Raw genomic sequence first — 22,128 nt, forward strand, 5'->3', positions numbered from 1 at the left:
AACATCCTCAAGGGCCTGTCGTACCAACCAGCTGGATATGAGCCACATCCGAGCCCCAGAAGATGATGCTGTCCACGCCGCAGCTGCTCCTTGGGACTTCGCTGTTCGAGTTACTACCTACCCTCAGAAAAGGGCTCACCATATTCAGCAAGGGTGGCAGAAGAACAGGGTAGTGGGAGACACGGGAGCAGCCAGGCTTCCAGATCCAATATATCAGGCTGAGCAATGCCTTCTCTGGAAAGCAAAATCGTCTCCAAAACCGTCGCTATTGTAGGTAACATCAAGGGCCCTCTTCAAAGATTTGCAGACAACTTTCATAGCTTGCTTGTAAAGCAGCAATGCCCTTGATTTAAGGGCAGAAACATAAACTGTAAACTCCAGCAAGTCCTCCAAGCTCATCCATTTTACAGAGGAGGGATCTGAGGGGTCCAGTGGGCAAAGGTCGATCCCAGATTGTAGTTCTGGAGAGAGACTGATTTCCTGACTCCCAGGCCAGGGCTTTTCCCTCTGTGCTGTGTTTGCTCCATGTAGTCCGGACAAGATGAGCTACTGCTTTCCAAGGACAATAAAGAGTTGTAACACCTGTGCTCCTTGCCAGAATCACTGAAAGTGTCACTCACAGAACTTTCCTCCCCTGGAGGAGAAGTGGAAATGACAAATCTGGTAGGGACACAAGAGAGGAGGAAGAACAGCTGGAGAGAGAGAGGCAGGGGCCACCCTCTCTCCTGCACAGCTGGTTAGTACACACGGCCAGGAACCCCGAGAGCATTGCAGGGATGAAGCGGTAATTCCCAGACACTCCAGCGTCTATGCCCAGGATCATCCCAAGGGAGGGCAGAAGGGCTGGGCAACCGCGTGCTCGGGGCTCTACCTGCAGATCGCTTCGTACGGGTGGAACTGTCTAAAATGAAGGTCAACTGGGGCGCCTGGCTGGCTCAGTCAATTGAGTGTCCGACTCTTGATTTTGGCCCAGGTCACGATCTCAGGGTCGTGAGATGGGGCCCTGCACCAGGCTCCGCACTGGGCGTGGAGCCTGCTTGGGATTCTCTCTCTCCTCTCCCTCTGCCCCCCACCTTTCCCTAAAAATCAATAAATAAATCTTAAAAAAAAAAAAACTGGCACTAAAATAACCCACACACCCCCCCAAAAAGAAAAAAAAAAAACACAAACAAAAAAACGAGCCACCACAACGTCAATGCAGAGACGGTCATTACAACACTCTCCGAAATGGGAAAAACCACCCCCACCACGGACTAATGATCCATCAGGAAGGGAATGGTTTGAGAAACGTGTGATCCATTCATCACGTTTGTTTAGCTATGGAGAAGAATACAGTAAATCTGAATGTAAGAACAGATTCTAAGATATAGAACTAATAAAATATTCAAACGCATAGGATAAAATAGCAAAACAGAGTAATAACATTAACATTGAGTCTCTCCCTTCAGTCTTTTTTTTTTTTAAATATAAAGATGCTGCTATTCTCACTAAGAAGATATACACAGCATATGGGCACAGCTGACTGTGAGGAATAACGGGATTCTTAAAGTAGGCCGTTCCCAAAGCACACAGAATGCACAAAATGATACCCCGAGTTCCTATAGCTCTAAGCACGCAGGGTTTCTGCGGGCCTGTTTCCGTTCCATTCACATATGGCTCACTCTACAGAAACTCAAAACCAGATTTTGTCCTGAATTTAACGGACCTGTGATAAAATGATCTCCAAGAGACCAATGAGACTCGAGTTCATTTGTATTTCTGCATTTTGCATATACGTTCAGGAAAACAATTTTTAAATCCTCTGAATATCATTTCAGGTATACTTTGTGACTATCCTTGAACAAGGGAAGGAAATGACATGTTGCCTTACGTCAGTTTCTTGATACCCATCAGATCTAGCATCCTCCCTGACAACACAGAACGTCACGAGGAGTCACATAACACGCAGCCATAGAAGCAGAAGGACCTCGACAGCCTATGTGCTTCCGCACAACCTGCTGCAGTGGGGGAGCCCCCTCCATACCGTCCCGAGGATGGGGCACTCACGGTAGCAGGGATGCGGGTCCCTGCCGAGGAGCAGGGCTTCTAACTTGTGTGAGCACGTGTACGAGTTCACGGCTGCATCATGAACATCCAGCGCATGACACACCCACGGGTGTCCCCCTGCCCCCATGGGTCAGCTCTCCCTGAAATCCCGTGCTGTACTCAGAACACGTTCCTTCTGAGTAACGCCGCTGCCTCTGCTTTCCCCTTCTGGAATAACACCAGCCCTTCCATGCTGGAGAGCTAGTTATCACATCCTCCCCAGCACCTCTGTCTTCAGAAGTCCCCCTGGCAACGTCCAATTCCCTCCATTCCTGGGCCCATTTCTAGGCGGTTGTTTGTGTGAAAAGGTGTCCAGCTTGCACTGAGCAGGGGTCCACCGGGGAGTGAGCGGTCTGAAACAGCAGCTCACGAGGGAACGGGTTCCCACAAGGGTCACCCGTATCTGAAGGATTATTCTGTCAGGAAAGGCAAGGACCGAGTCCATCCAGAGGTGGCAGAAGAGGGTGCGAGCCGCCTAGAAGGCATATTTTGTGGGTATGAAGGACAAAGAGCCAAGACGTGGTGCAAAGTCAGGTTTAACGAACAGAGCAGTCAGCCAGTGAAGGCAGGGCAGGCACAGATGCAGAGGGGAGCCGGGCACCCACCCCTACGTCCGTGCTGAGCCACAGGACAGTTTTAAAAGGCACGGCTAAAAAGCAATGGTGAGGTCTGCTGGTGGAAAGGATCACCGGTGGGAGAGAGAGCCTGGTGCGGCCACGTGAGGCCCACATAAGGTTTGTAAAGGGAGCCGCAGCAGCAAGTGGGGCCTGTCCCGGGAATCTTACTGGAGAAGCACTTCAGCTGAATACTAAGTGAGGAGCGAAAAGGATCAATTTCTCAAATGTGGGGAGAAAGAAGGGTTGATAATCACATTTTATCATAATTCTGTCCCTAATATAAAACTTTGTTTTCTTAATAATGCCAAGCGTTGTCTATGCCTGGGTGTGTGCCCGATTCTTGAGGCACAGGGGGTAAAAACAGATTTGGCAGTGAGGTTTCTTTCTGCATGCAGCGCTCACTGGCTCCTTTAGTAAGTTCACCTCACCACACTGCAGGGGTCACACCTGCCTCCCCCGGCCTGAGGTCACACCACCCCTGAAGGCACCTTGTCCTGTGAGCAGTCACCGGCCCTGGGTCCCTGCTCTCCCGAGCGCCCTGCACCACTTCCCCAGACAGCAGCGGAGGCCAGCTGAGGAGAGCAGGTCTGGCGAGGCACAGCACCCGCCCTCCCTAAATCTGATAGAAGGAGCTGGAAGAAACACAATCATAACAAAGGTTCTAAGGATGGTCCAGGAAAATTTATTCTGTGGCTCTGAGGCGCTGAATTTCTAGCCATTTTGAATATTATCACTGGATTTACAATAGGCCCTTGTGTTCTCTGTTTGTGAACAGGGTCAGCTGGCAGCTGGTTACATTTCTCAGGGAGTTACTGAAGCCAACGTTAAAACCAAGCACAGGATTCCCTACAAAGTGCAAAGCACCGGGAAGCCTGCCCACAAGAAGAAAGTCAGGTTATCTTAGGAGCCCAGGAGCAGAACACTTGTCGGTCCGTATGATTCATGAAGGGCTCACCTTTCAGGATAGCTAGAGCTGGCCGTGCCCTCCTCCCCACGGGCTTGGTTTACTTGCTGTGGGGCTGTGGGGCTCCAGGACCACAGAGGTGAAGAGAGACATGAAGCAGGCCAAAACAGAGGCCAAGAAAAGTGACTCAGTCTTCTGGCTGTCATGAGAATCAGCGGTGAATAATTCTTTTTATTCCAGAGCTTTGGCCTCTGATATTGTTAGGAAAGTCATCATTACAAACGTCTACCCTGGGAAGGCCGGCTGCTAGACTACCGTGCACAAGGTCTACCTACATACGGGATTCTGAGCACCCAGTGTAACTCCCGGTATCCACGGGAGAAGCTCGAGGACGGGTCAAACCACGGCTGGTGACACACACTCACGCCAACCTCAAAGAGTGATGCAGGAGTGTGAATTAGTTTCAAAAAAGTTACCTAACGACGGCAAAGACAGCACACAGCCACCAGGCTGGCGTGGGAACCCCTAGAGCTCACCCCCCGGAGCAGGAGGGGTCAATTACCTTGGTGAGCCTCTCCTGAGAAGGAACCGTCTTCCCATTGCTCCGAAGGCACGCTTCGCGCTCAATCAGGGTGCAGTTAGACCCCCCAGCACGGCCGACCCCCATCAGAAACAAAGCCTGCATTCTGAGTGTGGAGGGCAGTATAGGGCAGGCCGTGCCCTGCACACCCCCCGCACACCCCTTGCAACGCCTCCTCCAGCCCTGCATGTCCCTCCTGTGGTTTTGGGAATTCCACCCCCTCTCCAGCCTTTTGGGAAAAATGGAAGCAAAGTAGATTGTAAGGAAGAGGACAAATATCCCAAACTCCCCAATTCCTCAGAGGTTGACAGATAAAGGATTTTTGGACAAAATGAAGCGAAACAATCTATTGCCAGAATGTGTGTATCATGAAAACAAGGAAATGCAAGGTCTTCTCAGGTGAGGACTCTGGGCCGAGAATGCGTTAGAGCAGCTGGATAAGAAGTCCGCTGCTGGACGGGAAGGAGTTAGAGCGGCTGGGTGAGAAGCCCGCTGCTGGGTGGGAAGGAGTTAGAGCGGCTGGGTGAGAAGCCCGCTGCTGGATGAGAACGTCAGGAGACCGTCATGTCCCAGACGGTGCTAACACAGAGCGGATGCTTCAGAGAGGAAAAGAAACCCGTCTCCACATCGGCCAGCACAGTGGCCTCCGACAGAGCCAGCGTGAGTTCTGCTACGAGCACGGACAGACGGACTCCCAGCACACACACGCGCCCTGCTAGACCCCCAGGAGCACCACATGCGTGTCTCTGGCCTCCCTCCCTTGATGGGGTCGGGACATCAGGCCACCGAGTTTCAAAAATAAAGAATTGAAGCTAAAATTACACCTGTACCTCACACGGGAGGCCTAGGTAAAAACACAGGTAGATGAAAAGTGAGACGGGGACGCGCTCTTGTTTCTGTGAGCCCCACACTGAGACTCTCAAGGGGGGTGTTCATCAGGGAAGGGGGAGGCCGGAACGCTTTTCTACCTGCCACCGTTCGGCTTGATTGATCACAATGTGTGTATTCTTAAATGAAAAGAAAGTTAAAGAACAACAACAAAGTTTCAACTACCTAAGAGAAATCAGGGGAAACAAACAAAGGAAAAAGTACATCTTTGCCTATAAATCTGGAAAACTTCTCTATGGCAAAAATAAAAGTTAATAGGCAAACCAAAAACTATAAAAATTATATAAAGCGCACATTGGAACAAAGATGAATAGCCTCCACATATAAAAAGCTTTTTTACTAGTAAATGAGAAAACGAATAAAATATAGCCAAGTTTAAAAATGGAGCCAAAGAAACAATTCAAAACAAGTAACACAGGGGGCCAACTTCCAGGTAGTGCTCCACCCCGCTGATAACAAGAGACGCGCAAATTTAAATGACGACTTGGTACCAGCCGCTACTGACATATGTGCAGGACTCTCTGACCTAATATTCTCGGCCTAGAAGAGCGGACAGTGTTCTCTCACAATTTAAACATCTCTACGTACATCGCCCTATTCCCACTCGTTCCTAATACACATCTGTTTCCCCCTCTTCTCAAGGAGAAATTTATCTCTAGCCTGACCTCTTCAAACACATGTGCTACTTACCAATTCTAGTGTATCAGTATCACCCGATTTTCCTGGTTATTCATTTCCTGGTGGTTGCTCTTTCTCTGATTTCCCTCGTACAATCACTTGCTGATCTTTTTCTTATGAAATAATAAAAGCAGACGCTAGTTTTTTAGACTCAGAGTTTCAGAACCGTATCTCTAGGGTTTGGTATGTAGAATCGTACTTTTGTCAACTTCAGGATCCACGCTCCTTTCTACCTTCAAATATCCGTAAAATGCAGGGCACTAGAAAATAGCGGGGAAAGGCCATTAACAGAACACGAAACTATTCTCAAGAACTACCCCATGCTGTCTGGCTCTCTGGCAAAGCCCAGCATGAAAGTACATTCTCTTCACATAAAAAGTCAAAGGAAATTTTGCTTTACCAGCTAATACTCGATCAGGCTGAACCAAACCATTTCCAAATATTAGACGATCCAGTTTCACTGCATTTTGCTCTTGCCAGGAGCACCACAGACATTTTTTGACCCTTTTCTGAGTACTTATTACCTTCAATTTTGATGATCTGGCTTGATTATAAATTACACAATTTATTTTTATTTAAATTTTGTTAGTTAACATACGGTGCAATATTGGTTTCTGGAGTGGAATTCAGAGATTCATCCTACAACTGCCCTCCTTAATGCCCATCCCCCACCCACCTCCCTTATAATTTAACTTATAATAAAGTTTAACAACTGGTTAGCAAAATTGGCTCTTGTGAGCCCGGCAGTTTCCTTTTTCCACATCTTGCAGGGCCTGTAACAGATTTTCCAGACTTGAGCTTTCTATTCCAACTTTCTGGAGGCTCCTGTTCTTGCAGAAGCGACCTTCACGGTGCTTGTGTCCTTGATGATGGAGGCTCATGCTGCTCTTACGTGCATGGCCCCCCGCCCCCCCCCACAGTGCTGTGCCACTAATTCCATAATTGAGGGGCTCACTGGCATGCACTTCTGAGCACCTCCCTGGGACTTCAGCCTGCAGTGATTACAAGCTACTTTCTAGAGCGACGCTGTTGACTATTCCCTTCAACCCTGGGTTCCCCCATCGCCCTACCGCTAGGATATCTTGTTGAACCTTCTTGTGTAAGCTATTTCTCATCTACTTTTAAGTGTGATTTCACAAATGCTCTCTGTTACATGTCACCTTACAGAGGAAATCAGCAGGGGGTGACGGACAGCACTGCCATCACAGCGGGTTTGTAGGGAGGGCACACTTGCCGGTGAGCAAAGCAGCAAACACCGTGATACACGTTTAAAGTTCAAATTTCACTTTTATTTCCAAGAGTAGGGAAAAAAAATACTGTAAAATGGGTGCAACTTCCACTAACGCTGTTTGGTTAAAAGGAAATTCCAGTGTTTTAAATCAAGAGATTACTATATCCTGTAGATGGAAATTTAATTTCTCCTTGCTCTAAAAGTGACTTGAGAGATTGTATTTTAGTATCTAACTGGTGAGAATTATTCTGAATAAGTTTTATTATTAATTATGATTTTTAGTTTATTTTATAATATAAAACTGCTTTGCAGTTTATATTTTGGGAACTTTATCAAGATTTGGCCTGTAATCTAGAATCCAATTTCTAAATTTAATTTACACATAGGGAACAATGTTTTCTATGCACCTACTGAATTAAGCTTACGTTCTAATGAAGGAAAAAGATGGACCCAGAAGGATAGAGAATTCATGAATCACAGCTTTCCCTTCTTGAATTCTGGGGACAGGAAAAGAAGCCTGATGCTGACCTAATTTTCTTTATCTCGTCGGTACCCCTGCTTTCAACTATGTGGATGTTCTGGAATATGTATATATATGTTTTTTAATTCTTGAAATTCTTGAGATTTCTGATTAGAATATTTTGGGGAGTCTTCTCTCTCGTGCTCCTGCGCCCAGCCCTCAACTGTGTCTGTTCCTTAAGGTGTGTGTTCCACTCAAGGACACAAGTCCCTGGACGCTTTCCTCCCGTGACTTCTTTCTGGTGTGAAGACACACGTGCGTGCACATCAGTACACATGTTCATTTATACTGAGCTCGTTGTTCTACTTCCCATGTGCCAGCCTTTCACTCAGAGTCTGAGCTCTGTTAGGGTCTCTGGAGGGCCTTCTTCTCATTCATGCACTCGGGTCTCCTCCACCTTGGATCTGCTCCTCCACGGCTCTGTTTCAAAATCCTACAGCCAGGTTTGTCATTTCCAGTAATGTTTGTTCTCCGTTCATGTGTTTTTCTTGAGTATCTGCTCTGACTCTTATCAAGGCTGTTCCTCCTAATCTTACCCTGGATAATCATTCATTTTTCTTAGTTCCCTCCGGTTTCTTAGAAGAAGTCTATTCAGACAGTCCTATTGCTTTTGTGGGTCAAGCTGGTCTTTTTCCTTTGAAATGCTCTTTCTGTACGTCCAGCAGTTCTACCACGTTCACTGTAGGAGAGGGAAGCATCTGTTTGGTGAGTGGTGGGGAGCTGTGCCAGAGTACTCAGGTTTCTGTTTGAATCTTTAGTCTTCACAAAGAGAGGAGGGAAGGTTGGAGACTTACTGTAAATTTGCCTTCTTGGTGACGTAATCATCTATATGGTACAGAAAGGGCTGGCAACTGAAATCAGATCCGGGGGTTTTACTTTTGTCTCAGTATTTTTTTAATGTCTTCAGTAATATAAGCAATAATACTGGTTTAATAGGGGTGTGTGTGCATGTGTGGGCACACCTTATCTTTAATGTCTGTGGAACATTTTTTTTTTTTTTTTAAGTAGGCTTCATGCTGGGAGCCCAACATGGGGCTTGAATTCACAACCCTGAGATGAAGACCTGAACTGAGATCAGGGGTTGGACACTTAAGGGACTGACCCACCCAGGTGCCCCAATGTCTGTGGAACATTTTAAAAAGGGACATTAGGTCAAAAGTAAAATCTGAATAAAGTCCCCCAAAACATATATTGCACAGCTATTTTATTTTCTGATTCTCCTTGGATTTTTTCCATCTTAGGTTACATCCTTACTGTGATAAAAAAAAAATAGGACTTTCTACAATGAAAATTATTATTCAAAATTCACTTCCACCACCTTAGATATTTAAGGAAAACTGACAGCTTTCTTCACCCCGTATTCTCCCCCTGGCTACATCGAGAGCTTTCCCTACACATACTACTCATTATCCACACCTCGTTGTAAAGAAGAAAAACAACAATGGAGTGGAAATCTTTGAGGTTGCTAATTTCTAAGATTACCTAAAGCAGTGAAGTTTTCTTTTATGGAAAAGCAAGTTTAAAGTTTCATCATTCAAACGCAGCCTATCTAAAACACCTGGAAGTGATTTCCAAGTTTTCAAAGTCACTATTCTAATAGGTATTACTTCCAACCTAACCATTACTGGCCTTTGAAACATAGAAGCTAACAGCAGACTGGACAGATCAAATACTACAGATAAAAGCACTCTGAGAAGCGTACCGTGCTATAAGAACATAAGGTGGTAGTATTAAAAATGGATTTGGACATGAAATCCCAAACTCATTCATTTCAACGATTCCCTTAAACCTTGGACGAGGGCAGAGAACAGTGAGACTTTAATCCAGACCCAGTTCTGCCTCTCACCGGGGTCGTTCCGGGCCAGTCAACTCCAGTCACATTACACCCCATCCCTAAGTGATTAGAAACAAACAGGTTTTGGTCAAGTGCCCCGGGTTTTCCCCCAACCCATCACGCTCACTTTCTCGGAGGACTTTTGCAAACTACGTGATCAAATTTGAAAGTAACTTTTCAGGAGCTGCATGTGGTCTTCCTGACAAAGAAGAGCTCTGTATTTGTAGCAAAGCGACAATTTCTGTCTGTAACTAATTGGATGGTGATAAAATCATCGCAAGGAAAATGGACATGGAATACCAGCCATAAGAAATCTCCAACTCCAATACACAACATGTTAGCTGAAAAAAATTTACGGTATCACGCTCATCCACCCAGGAATACACATCTGAACACCAGCTGAAGCGGTGCAGGAGAGAGCTGCTGAAGGTACAAACTAGTGGGATTTTTTAGCATCTGCAGAGGAAAAACAAGGCGAGGCACGCTGTGTCTGAAAGTAACAAATGCAGTAAGTAAGACCAGGTGTGGAAACGTCCGGAGCCTACTACAATAATTAAAATACAAGCAGATGTACCATTCTGTCCTTTGGGAACTAGAGCGACTGGAGCTATTCATGAATAATTACTAGCAATCATCGTGGTCAGATCTGCTGCTCTGTGCCTAACGAGGGGCTTTCGTAAACATTTCCTTCTCTGGGTTTCACAACTCCATAAGGTGGAAAGACGATAAAGAAATTAACAACAGTAATGAATTTGAAACTGTCAGAAGGGAATGTGGTATAATTTACCTGTAGCGCATAGTCCCTCCCGACACTGAGTCAAGAACTCTGCTGAACTACACCAGTCGTTATAAATTAAATGCCAAGTTTACAAAACAAAGGAGAGAGGCAAACATTGTGTGTGTGTCTGTGCTGTATAAGGAAAACCTATGCAAGGATACATCCCAATTTGTTACCAATGGTAACGTCAGAGGAGTCGTTACAGACAGGATGCTATTAATTTTTGACATTTCTGTATCATTCAAATATTTATATCAGCACGTGCTACCTGTGAGATCCAAATAAGTGAAATCAAAATAAAAGCGTATCAGCTAAATTTGCCAACAAAGAATGGGTATTACTTTCAAAACAGAAAACAATTCAAATTTTATACACACACACACTCACACATTTTAATAAAAATGAAAACACCTCTGGATTGTGCTCTGTTTGTGACCACTAGATCCTGAAAATGGAACAGTGAACTTAATGACCAAATACCCACACTTGCTGCAGGAAAAAAAAAATATAGATTCAACTGTATGTACATTGACTGAGCATCAATCATCATGTTTTAAACAGTTACCTAATGACTTAGGACTTAGAGAATATTTGCACTCAATTTATCTACGGCCTTCCTTCTGTGCACTCAGTTACATCCCCGCTGGCTCTGCCGATAAGCAACCCTTACACTTCGAACACAAAGTCAAAGATCACTGTACTTTCTCACTGTCAAAGGTATTTATTCCAAAGAGTCTATGTACAGCATTATTACATGTAAAAACAGTTCCATTTGTTCATATTCTGCCTAAATTTGGAGGCACTCGGCTAGAGTAAAATTTGGCAAAGCCTTTAAAAGAACTAATTTTTTTTTTTTTGGTGGTATAAAATGCCTATCAAAGTACAAGGCATATTTTGCAAATTAAATTCTTTAAAAGGGCATTCTTCCCTCCCTGACTCATAACTGATTGTTACCAAATATACTTAGCTTTCAAATTAAGAAGCCAAACCCATTCTTTAGAATACCCGTGGCTTAATCAGCTGAATATGACCACAAAAATCTGTGGCCTCATCCACAATCTCCTTGCATGGCTCTCCAATTACCGTCCCACGTGGCCTCTCCCACCTAACTCGGGGCCCCCGCTCTCCTCGGCCTCGCCAACACCCCTGGAATTCACAGTGGCCAAACCAAGCTGGTCTCCGCTTGGGCACTGGAAAACTCCTTTGTCTTTGTATTTAGTAGCAGTGTAATCTCTGAAAAAGAACTCTAACTGAGAAAGTGTTTACTAAGGACTTTTCTGGGAGTCCCTAGGTAACAGAACAAGATAAATGGCATCTCTCCCACAGCTGGGTTTGGTCAGTGGTGCTGTGGGGCTCACTGGCTGCTCAGCCCCAGCTCAATCCGGCTCCTTCATCCACTGGACTTTACACTAATCTCAGAACAGACCGAACTTCACCCTTCATTCCACGTGGCCAAACTGTTTCCCCCAAGTTTCATTCCAGAAATGTTTCTTTAGCTCTTACCTAGTTCAGAGCATATTACCAGATGCTGTCAGAGACAAAGATGAGCCAGGTGCCATCCTGAAAGAATTTATAGTCTCTGTCTTAAATTGGTGGGACACGCAGGATAGCATTTCAGTGTTGACTCTTATATTTAAAGAATGATTTGAAAAACATAAAAGGCAATGATTTATGGAATTAAAAATAGGGTATGCCTTCCAAAACATTAAGGAATCCAACAATACACAAAAGTATAGTAAAAAAATGCACAAAAGACACAAAAGTATTGTTTAAAAAAATGCACAAAAGAAACATTAAGACCAAAGCATAAAATTAAATAATCAAGGACAAATACTTCAGTCATAACTAAAGTGGACCACAGAATTCAGCATCTGAACTAGGATTTTCAGGCGTGAAAGGGGCAGAACGCCTTCCCTCAGACAATAGGCATAAACCAGGGCACCCTGGACAAGCCAGGCTGGGAGGTCTCAGTCCAGTCGGTGTAAAAATAAACAGCTCGCTTGACCAAGGAAGGGAGATCGAGTCCTGGGCTCCAGCACTCACCTTTTCTGCCCAAATCCCTCCCCACCACGGTCCTGTTTTCAGAATCTGAAAGTCAGAGAGGCATACGAAACAAAATGGAAAACAAAAAAGGATTCACACACACAAAAATATTCCATGATGTTTGCAAAGAACAAAGCTACAGACTTGTTACATTTATAGCTAAATTTAAATGTGGTCATCATGTGAGTTTTGGAAATACTGGGCTTCTGTTTTGAAAAACACTCTTAAATTTTAACGCAGGGTTAACACACCTGGTTTCAGTTTTAAACTTGTCTAACCTCATAAATGGAACTGTTTTCCAAATTTAGTACCTAAATTACTATGAATATATTAGAATTTTATGGGCCAAACAAATTCAGAAAACACTCAGTTACTCAAAAAGCGAAGCTATTTTGAAAGATTTGAGTAAGACCAAGGTTCCATTACTTGTAATCTCTTACAGCTACAGGATTTCAGGCAGTGCATGTCACATCTGGGCAGATCTACGTGTCTATGTACCAAAGACGCCCTGCCACACACGCATACACCCAGGCTAGTTTACCTCACATTCTGTGCTCTCCCTGATGCTGGCTCTTAGGACAAACTGATTTCTGGTGAACACACTGAACATCAGAAGCAACAAAGAAGCAGACCAGACACATGGCTGGTGGCCACAGGCTGGAAACTCAGGCACCCAGTAGGATGGGCCTCCACTCTCCCTTTCTTTCTTTTTTTTTTGAAGATGGATCCCAGGACCCCGGGATCATGACCTAAGACAAAGACACTTCACCATCTGAGCCACCCTGCTGCCCCTCCACTCTCCCTTTCTGATCTCCTCAGTTTTCCCACATATACTCCAGAAGGAAAGGCCAGGAAACTAACGAATAACTGTTAACAATGGCTCCTGGGATTTCCCGACTGGCTCAAAATCCATTCCATCCCCGTGCTCGGAAGAAGCACCTGCAGGGGAGCACACGCTTGTCTGTCTGATCACCCACACCCACGCTGTGCCCTGGAAGTGCACCCCCACTGGCTAACGGGCCCAAGGAATAAATGTTCTAAGACAGATGTACTGAGAGGTACAGGAACTCAAAGGAAGAGCCAGGTGTATCTCCTGGAGCAGCTGGAGAAGGCTTCCGAGATGCGGCCTCTGAGCTGGGTTCCATGCCTGTGCTCCCCCGGCAGCCCAGGGAGACGCACCAGCGGAGCAGACAGCGTGCGCTGCAACACGCGGGGAGCAAAGCCCTGCTGTGCACACCGCTGCTGGGAACGCACACGGTGCGGCCGCTGGGGAACACCACGGGAGAGCCCACAGAGGACACAAACGGAGCCACCATCTGACTATCTGACTCACCGGGCCCGCTTCTGGGTTCACAGCCCAGAGGAATGAAAACAGGCTCTCCAAGAGATATCTGCACTTCCGTGTTCCCTGCAGCATTATTCACATTAGCTAAGACATGGAAACAACCGAAGTGCCCATCAAAGGGTGAACAGACAAAGAAGTTGTGGAAAGGGCATGTGTATGTGTGTGTGTGTGTGTGTGTGTAATATTATAACGGGATAATAATGGAATATTATCCAGCTGTAAGAAAAAAGTAAACCCTGCCATTTGCCATAACATGGATCGATCCTGAGGGCATTACGCTAAGTCGGACAGGGAAAGACAAACACTGCACTTATATACAGAATCTGAAAACGCCAAACTCAGAGAGAAAAATGCTGGTTACCAGAGGCTAGGGGCTGGGGGATCTAAGGGCGTTGACGGGTACAGACGTCAACTAGCAGACAAATACATCCTGGAGATCTAATGCAAGCATGGTAACTCCAGAAATAATACCGTATTATAAACTTCAAAGCTAGTGAGAGACTAGATCTTACGTGTTTCCACCACAGAAAAGAAATGATTAATTATGTGAAGTGATAAAGATATAAGCTAATGCTACAGTGGTAATCATATTGCAATATATAAACAGTTCAAATCAACACACAGTACACCTTAAATTTAGACGTCGTTGTATGTTAATTATGTCTCAATAAAAATAAATTCGAAACAATCCTGATGTATTGGGGAGTGGTGAGAGCAGAAGCACAGGGTCTGAGGTGGGGAGCAGCAGACAGACAGCGAAGGGTCCGGGAGGCACGCACACAAAGCAAGGCTAGGCTGCTGGGGGGAAGCAGAAGGGGCCCCTGGAAAAGACTGCCCCTTGGGGATGGGAGTCTCACTAGCTCACCTACGTATACGGTGCCTCTTTCTAAACTAGGTAAAACTGACAAATTCTCAAGGGTCACTTTCTCCCTTCTCCCTTTTGAGAGGAGCCAAGCTATTCCACCCCCCCGTCCTTCCCTACAGTTTTCTCTCTTATAAAAGGAAAGACTGGATCCTAGTTTCAAGTCTCCTCAACCAAGCTCAGAAAAGACCAGGTCTCTCTGAGTCTCAGATTCCCCTTTTACAGGAGGAAAGGAATGGACTACAGAAGTATGAAGTTCAAGGACTTCACAGGCAGAATGCCACAAATCACAGCATTTTTGCAATGCCACAATCAGAGAGAGGGAGCAGAACCTGGCGGAAGGATTTAAAATAATCTCGGCTACACAACTGTGCAGGAAATAAAATCCAGCCGAAAAGGGGTGGCTGGGACAGTGTCATTTGTCCTAAGTCCAACTTCCTGGTCTCCGTTTTCTCATCAGCAAAACAAAGATAATAAATTTACCACTCAAGTTTACTGAGAGGCTTCCACAAGCAAACATAAACGAAAGGGACTCAGAGAACCCCCGACATGCAGAAGGTGCTCCATAAACGCTGGTTAAGTTGCTGGATACATTGTTCAAGTACAGTTACAAATGGGGCATCTCTGTGTATCAGTGAACAAAAGATCTGCACATATCAACTGTTTGGAAAATGAGATGACAATGGTCATTTTGGAAAACCTGAAGGCTTGTGGCTTTGAAGAGAAACAACGATGTGGCAATAAATCTACTAATTGCTGTTTCTGTAGAAACTGGAAAGACAATGTCCCCTTAGCTCACTCCCACGCCCAGGGGAGAGGGGCTTGGCCTTTGATTTTCAAAGCATATCTGATTTCTTGCAGCTTTTACAGATTCAAATGGTAAGATGCATTTGGCTCCAATAGTGAAGGAATAGTAACTCTTGCTTCAAACGTGCAGCCAACAGACCCAAATCCTTTGAAATATGACCGTCAATGCATTTACGTGCCGAGCTGCTGTAAATTAACTAACAGTCACCTGGGAGATATAAAACAACACCAATGACGATATGTTTCTAATTGCACGGGAGATAGGGTATTAGTGATGTTTTCTCTTCTGCTACATTGCCTACTAACCAGCATATATTTTCATAATAATGCTTCTTCCAAGTAGAAACTTACCTAAGGAGTCGTAACTCAATTTGTAAGATGAAGAGGAAACCAAAGGAAAAAACACATATACAACTGAAACGATGCCGTTAGTGTCTGGAAGAGAGGTGGGAGGGGCAAGAGAGAGAAAGCAAGAAGCAAGAGCCGAGCAGGCACCAAAATAAATTTCGATGACAACTATGAAATCAGTCCTCAGGTTCCAACAGCAAGCTGCGACTACGATCGACTTCTCTATTTTAATGACTCAGACATCTCTCAAGCTCCAATAATAAAAAATGCCTGCCTGCCACGTTCAGGACCCCGGGGTGGGCAACAGCGTACCGTTCGGAGCGCCCACAGAGACACACACACAGAGGTGTTCACACACCTCAGTCGGGTGCAGCACAGAAGCTAACTCCGCACGCACACGCCCTTCACCCGACCGCCCAATGCTCTTTACAAACACAGTTAACGGTCACAAGTTTCACACGCGGGCTCTGGCAGGGCACGGGCTCAGGCGCACACTCACAGACACCCGCCTTTGTTCCTCTGGCCTCAGCCAGGATGGAAATCCTTGGAAAAGGCTGCCCCCTTGTGCGCAGCTCGCAGCAGCTGCGGCCCCTGCTAGAGCCCGCGCCACCAGCTGCCTCCTTCTCCCGGCCCGGGATGGATGGCTTCAGAGAGCAGAAGTGGCCCACTTAGCCTCGGCCCAGAAATCAAGGCCGGCGTAAATAAGGATCAGAGGAGGTGCCGATGGTTCTGAGTTGGCTCCAGGCTGAGAAAGCCGTTCCGGGAACTCTCTCGGGGCACTGTCCTGTGCAGCGTGGTCCTTGTGCGTCCAATCAGGATGCAGACTGCTTTTTTAAAGCTCCTGGTTATGAGAAGAGCTCTGGTGGTGGGGATCCTATCTTTACTGCCAAATGGCACCGGGACCTCTGGCTTTCTGAATGTCACCTAGAGCAATCCAGAGAGAGAGACAGACAGGAGGGTGAAGAGGATACGGAGCCCAGCAAAGCAACTAAAACAGATGGAAGACCCAGGTCTAAGACAGTGGAGATGGCTCTTGGAAAAGCAGCTAAGAGAGAAGGAAAGGCCGTAAGACCTCACCTGACACAACCTTATTTCATTCGGATAAACAGATTCATAGTTTCAGGTCCATAGACGTTGCCAACCTGCCAGAGGTCTCAACCGACAAACCCAGGGCTGTTTAGTTTGGGAGCAAAACTGTGAAAGTCTATAAATAACTTGGAAGATTAAATGTAAGCACCCAGCATGAAAAATCCAACCTAGTACAGAGTGTCAAACGGACAGCAAACATGAATGCATGAATGTAAGACCATGATTAGTCTACGAAAGTAAGCAAAAGTTTGTCTTTTCAGAGCAAATAGTTCACTACATGTTTAAAAAAACCACCTGTTACCTTATTTTTCTTTTAAGAGACTCTGGATCCCGAGAAAGAAAGGCTTATCAGAGACACTGATTGATATCCCTGTCTCCCTTCTCCAAATCCATCCATCCCAAATCTCAAGTAAATTGTCCAAAGAAAGGTAAAAAGTACGGAAAATCGATGTCAACACAGAAGAAGGTCTCATCCAAATGCTTGGACCAATTCAAATCTAAACTTTGAAAAATGGAACTAGATTACAGGTCATCCAGGCATACTAAGAATTAACTTGTGCCACTAGAAGAGAAACTGCTCTCTCCAGAAGTTAAACATACAAGATCCTGGACCTAAACCATATCCAGAAGTCCCTGTTTCAGGTAAAACCCTGGGGCAGAAGGAGTAATTCTGGCGACTGCCAGCTGGTAGGTCTAGGGCCCACAACACAAGACCCCGTATAAAAATGGAAAGACCCGCTTCCCCGAAGAGACCAGTACTGGTATGATTTCAATCGTTTACATGATTTGGTCATAAAGTTAGGAGACCGATACAATATAGTGCTGGGTATCAGCCACAGCCCCTTCCTCAGCTCCGTATTGCTAGAAACGGCTCGATAAGATAAAGATTCTTCCTAAATGAACTTATAAATTCACACAAATGGGTTCCTTTTATAGGACGTGTATGTATGGATGTGTGTTTACAGACAGAAGACTGGAAGAAAACACATTTTACTGGTAACACCTACCATCATCATTCCTATGAATGTAATTCACCGATTTTTCTATATTATTGAGTTTTATAGTAAAAGACAGTGATCATGATTCACATTTTTTTTAAAGATTTATTTATTTATTTATTTGAGAGAGAAGGAGAGAGAGAGAGGAGGGACAGAGGGAGAAGGAGAAGCAGACTCCGTGCGGAGCAGGGAGCCCGAGGTGGGACTCGATTCCAGGACCCTGAGATCATGACCTTAGTCGAAGGCAGACATTTAACTGACTGAGCCACCCGGGTGCCCCCACGGTTCACTTTTGTAAATAAAATGTCTTAATATAGATATTTATAGTACTGGAATGAGATAAAATGATCTCAAGTTCACATGGAAGGATAAATGTCCAAGAGCAGCCAGAAACTTATCAAAATAAATAGTGATAAAATGAGATTAACAAATGAATTCCCGAAACCATCAAACCAAACCATATAGACTGGCAAATACATCAGAACAGAAAACAGAACCCAGTAACAGACCACAGTATCAGTGGAAATTTAACGACAGAAGTGGCAGTAAACTCAGGGGCAGGTAAGGTTTATTTCAGAAACCGTGTGGCACACGAGCTGTGCATCTGGAAAAAAATAATAAACGTGAGCATGTGGTTTACAGGTAACCTGGTCCCTGCCCTAGAAGAGCTTAAATGAGCACATGGGATTTACAGAACATCGAACATCCAAAGAGCAATGTAAGAAAGAGTACAAAGGATCTGGTAGAGAACGGGACGGCGAACGGGGAAGAACAGCAGGAAAGTGTCAGCAGAGCTGACGTCTCTCAACATCACGCCTCTGAGAATACTGCATAAATAACAACTGGGGACAGACAAGCTCTCTAGACCGTGAGGCAGTGGGGTCCTGCCTTCCCAGGGGAGCACCCTCAGCTCAGGACCCAGGAAAGGGGCTTCAAACAGCTCCTGAGGGCAAGAGTGGCCTTATGGAGCGGAGGACAGCGCTCTCCTCATGACTGGACCAAGGCAAAGAGAGCTGAGACTCAGAATCTTTCTGATTCTCTAACATCAAGCAGCCTCGTGCTTCTCAGCCCAGGCTGTACCGTGAGCCTCCTAGAACACCTGGGTCACACCAAGGGGAGGAAGACGCAATTCGCTTCGGTGTACTGCAGGAGAGAAACAAAGACCTCCCAAGTGGTCATGTCACCTTGACTCTGGGGTCCTGCAAGAGCTTAACACGTCAAAAACTGAAAGAAGGTTACTATCCTGATGCCCTTTAATGAGAAATGTTCAGACCAAGAAGAGATGCTGCTCTCAGCCATGACATTCCAGAATATTTATAATGAAAAGAAAATGAGTCTACTGTTCTAAAGAAATGTCTTCCCCTTAGGGGATTCTTCCCCCAAACAAGCTGGTGTCAAGAGCTGGGATGGCAGAAGCTAAGCGCCCAGCTACAAACGGAGAGATACTTCCTTCTCTAGCAAAAGGTAAAGTGACTCTCCTCTCTCATCTACAAAACTGGAAGAAGGCCACAGCCTACTTTATTCCAGGACAGAACCTAGGTGCTTTCCGCTCCTGCGGCTCTTAATACAATTACAGAGGTTTAAGGATTTCCCTGGCAGATGACAGCTTAAAAAATTAATATATTTCCTTTTATTTTAAGGAAACAAATTACACTGCAATCCTGCAGAATGCTTGGTATTTATGAATCACTATTTTTGTCAGAATATTATTTCAGAAGAATAGATATTCATTTCTACAGTTAATAACTTCTTGGAAAAAAAAAAGAAAGCAAGAATTCAAACTTTAACTCTGAATCTACTGCACACAGCTCACGGACAAGATGTGGCCTGGCTTCTCAGGGAAACATTTGTTCCCTCTGTGCTCTGTGTTCGAGTTTGCACACGTGCTTCTCGGTAGAAAATTCTCGACCTCTCTCAACTTGCAAGCATGGCCTCCCAGTCGGCCGCTGCTCCTTCTCGCACATGCTTACATGTGGGGTCAGGCTCTGATCCAGAGTTTGGAGTGGAGCTCCAACATCAACACTGACCAGGAGCTTCAAGGATTCACCCCTTCTGCCTTGCTTTCCTGGGAAACCAATTCCTTATCATCTCTGCTACCTGGAGCTTTCTCCTGGAGAAGCCAACAGAAATGTTGATTCTTTGTAACTGAATAACTAAAAATGAGACAAAGTCAAGAAGTAGTTTCAGTCAAGGCCAAAGCATCTGATTTCTTTCCTACCTGTCCTGCTGGAAGATGTTTTTCAGATGGGCTTCACTCTAACAAGGGAAGCACCAAAATGCTTATGATGGCCTACTTGGATTTGTTTCATGAGATAAAAAGAACTGCATTTAAATAAACGATGTGTTAAATTAGAAAAGTGTTCTTTAATCTTCATAATTAAGTGCTTCACTTAGGATTTATTTTCTTTTATATGTGTGACTTTCGCCAGTAGCACATTTCGTCAATGTGCTATTTCCCATGGAAATCAATGGTAATAACCTCGTTACTTAATTAACATTTTGCCCTTTGATATTTTTAGAAACAAAATAAAGGCCCCTATTCCACTGCCTTCTGTTATCCTCATCTGCAAGATGGAACTACGGATCAGAAAGGTTAAGCACCCCACCTAAGGCTACAAAGCTAAAAACTACTCAGCGGGAATGTATCCCAGAGTATCCTATCCCCACGTACACTTCCCATTTCTCAACTCAATCCTTGGGGACAAGTTCTGTAAGGCAGCACCAATGACGTCAAGTGACGATATTGACACAGTCTTCCCTAATTTAAAAAATATATGAGATGACATTCAAGATATAAAAAACTTAAAAAGAAAAACAGAACAGACAACATAGGCCCACTAGTCATCTGAAGAAAGAAAACATTCCCCGTATTAGTGTACTCCTCCCCCCTCAACCAACGCCTCTCTCCAGGGAGCTACTACCTTGAACTTGAGGTTGACCTTTCCCTGCATTGTTTATTACATATGTAGCTGTCCCTCAACGACACATGGTATTTATGTGTTTTTAACCTCTATATAAATGCTTGGCAACTTGCTTGTTGTTTCAATCCATCTTATTTGTGAGCCCGACCCTAGCCAATACATCTGGTGTCGTGGAGTTATTCACTTTTACTCTGGTAAAATATTCTTCCTGAGTATAACTGCGCCATAATTTACTCATCCATTCTGCAGTCCATGGATATCTAGGCAGTGACCTTTTTTTTTTTTTTGCTGTCATAAGCAGTGCTAATATGAACATTCCTGTACCTGTCTCCTTGTTTAGAGCAGAGCTAAAAGCTTCTCTGATATCTATACTTCCAAGGGGAGCTGTTGCATCTTGGAGTCACATGTTCAATTCAGGGGTAGAAGAGAGCATATTTTTCAGGCTTTTTGACAATCCGTTGATTGTCTACTCGAAAAAAATCAAATTTCACCTTATCAACAAGAAGACCATTATATCAATCATCAAGGACATCTTCCCAACCTTCATTAAACCATTTACAAAAGTCAAGTGATTTCCCCATTCTGTCATGCATTAAAAAATACCAAGAAGAGAGGTCAAATCTGCTATCTTGTCAGTGCCGTTTAACAGTAAAAAAAGGAAATGTCCTATTTGGAGATGGTGGGGAAGAAAATCCCCATCAAATAATCCTTTGTTCTCAAATAATGCCGAGAGAGGCAATGAGCTTATTAACAGACAATTCTTAGGTTACAAACCTATAATAATCTTCAAAAGTTATAGTTACAACCAGTTACTTCAGTCAGTGAAAAAAGGATGAACAGACACATCTTAACTGGTACGATAAGCATTTTGCCAAACCCTATGCTAACAATTCCGTGGGAGGCCACAGACAAGGGGACTCCAGCCACCCTGTAGCCCAGTCAGCGCTGTAAGGGCTGAAGGGACCCACGGCTTGCTGCTTGCTGCATTTGTAACGTGTGGCTGCAGTCCACTGGTTGGCAGGGAGGTACATAGAAAAAAGGCAATGATAAAGAAAACAATGTATAAAACTCTAAAGAAATCCGGACAAGGTTATACGAAGTTTCAGGCCATAAACACATTCATTTGAAGAAGAGAAAAAAAGTGAACCAATTCTTCTAAAAAATAAATGAAATAAAACAATACATGATATATAGGAGGTGAGGCCTCATAAGGATGCTAAATTAATGTATTAAGAACCTGTAATGGGCGGAGTTAAGATGGCGGAGGAGTAGGGGACCCCTTTTTCAGCCGGTCCTCTGAGTTGAGCTGGATAGGTACCAGACCAGCAGGAACATCCACGGAATCAGCCTGACACGCAGGAAGATACATCTGGATCTCTACAAATGAACATCTCCAGTGCTGAGTATCGAGGTACGAAGCGGGGAGCCATGAAACCGCGCACAGATATCGGAAGATAAACAGAAGGGGGAGGGAGCCGCCGTGTCAGGGCGCCGGGAAGCGGTAGCCACCTGCATGGGGGAGCGGGCGGACTTGCAGACGGCACCGGCGAGACAGCAGACTGAGAACGAGAGCTCCGGGAGCGCGCGGGGCGGCTGGCGG

At 45.0% G+C, this 22,128-nt stretch overlaps 1 protein-coding gene across 2 annotated transcripts in view; it reads right to left on the reverse strand.

The window, feature by feature from the left end:
• EFL1 (elongation factor like GTPase 1) overlaps window positions 1–22,128 on the reverse strand; it is a 121,688-nt gene that overhangs the window by 44,061 nt on the left and 55,499 nt on the right. The gene's annotated exons all lie outside the window — the stretch shown is intronic.

Source organism: Ailuropoda melanoleuca, chromosome 9, assembly GCF_002007445.2.
Source record: "Ailuropoda melanoleuca isolate Jingjing chromosome 9, ASM200744v2, whole genome shotgun sequence".
Taxonomy (NCBI): Eukaryota; Metazoa; Chordata; class Mammalia; order Carnivora; family Ursidae; genus Ailuropoda; species Ailuropoda melanoleuca.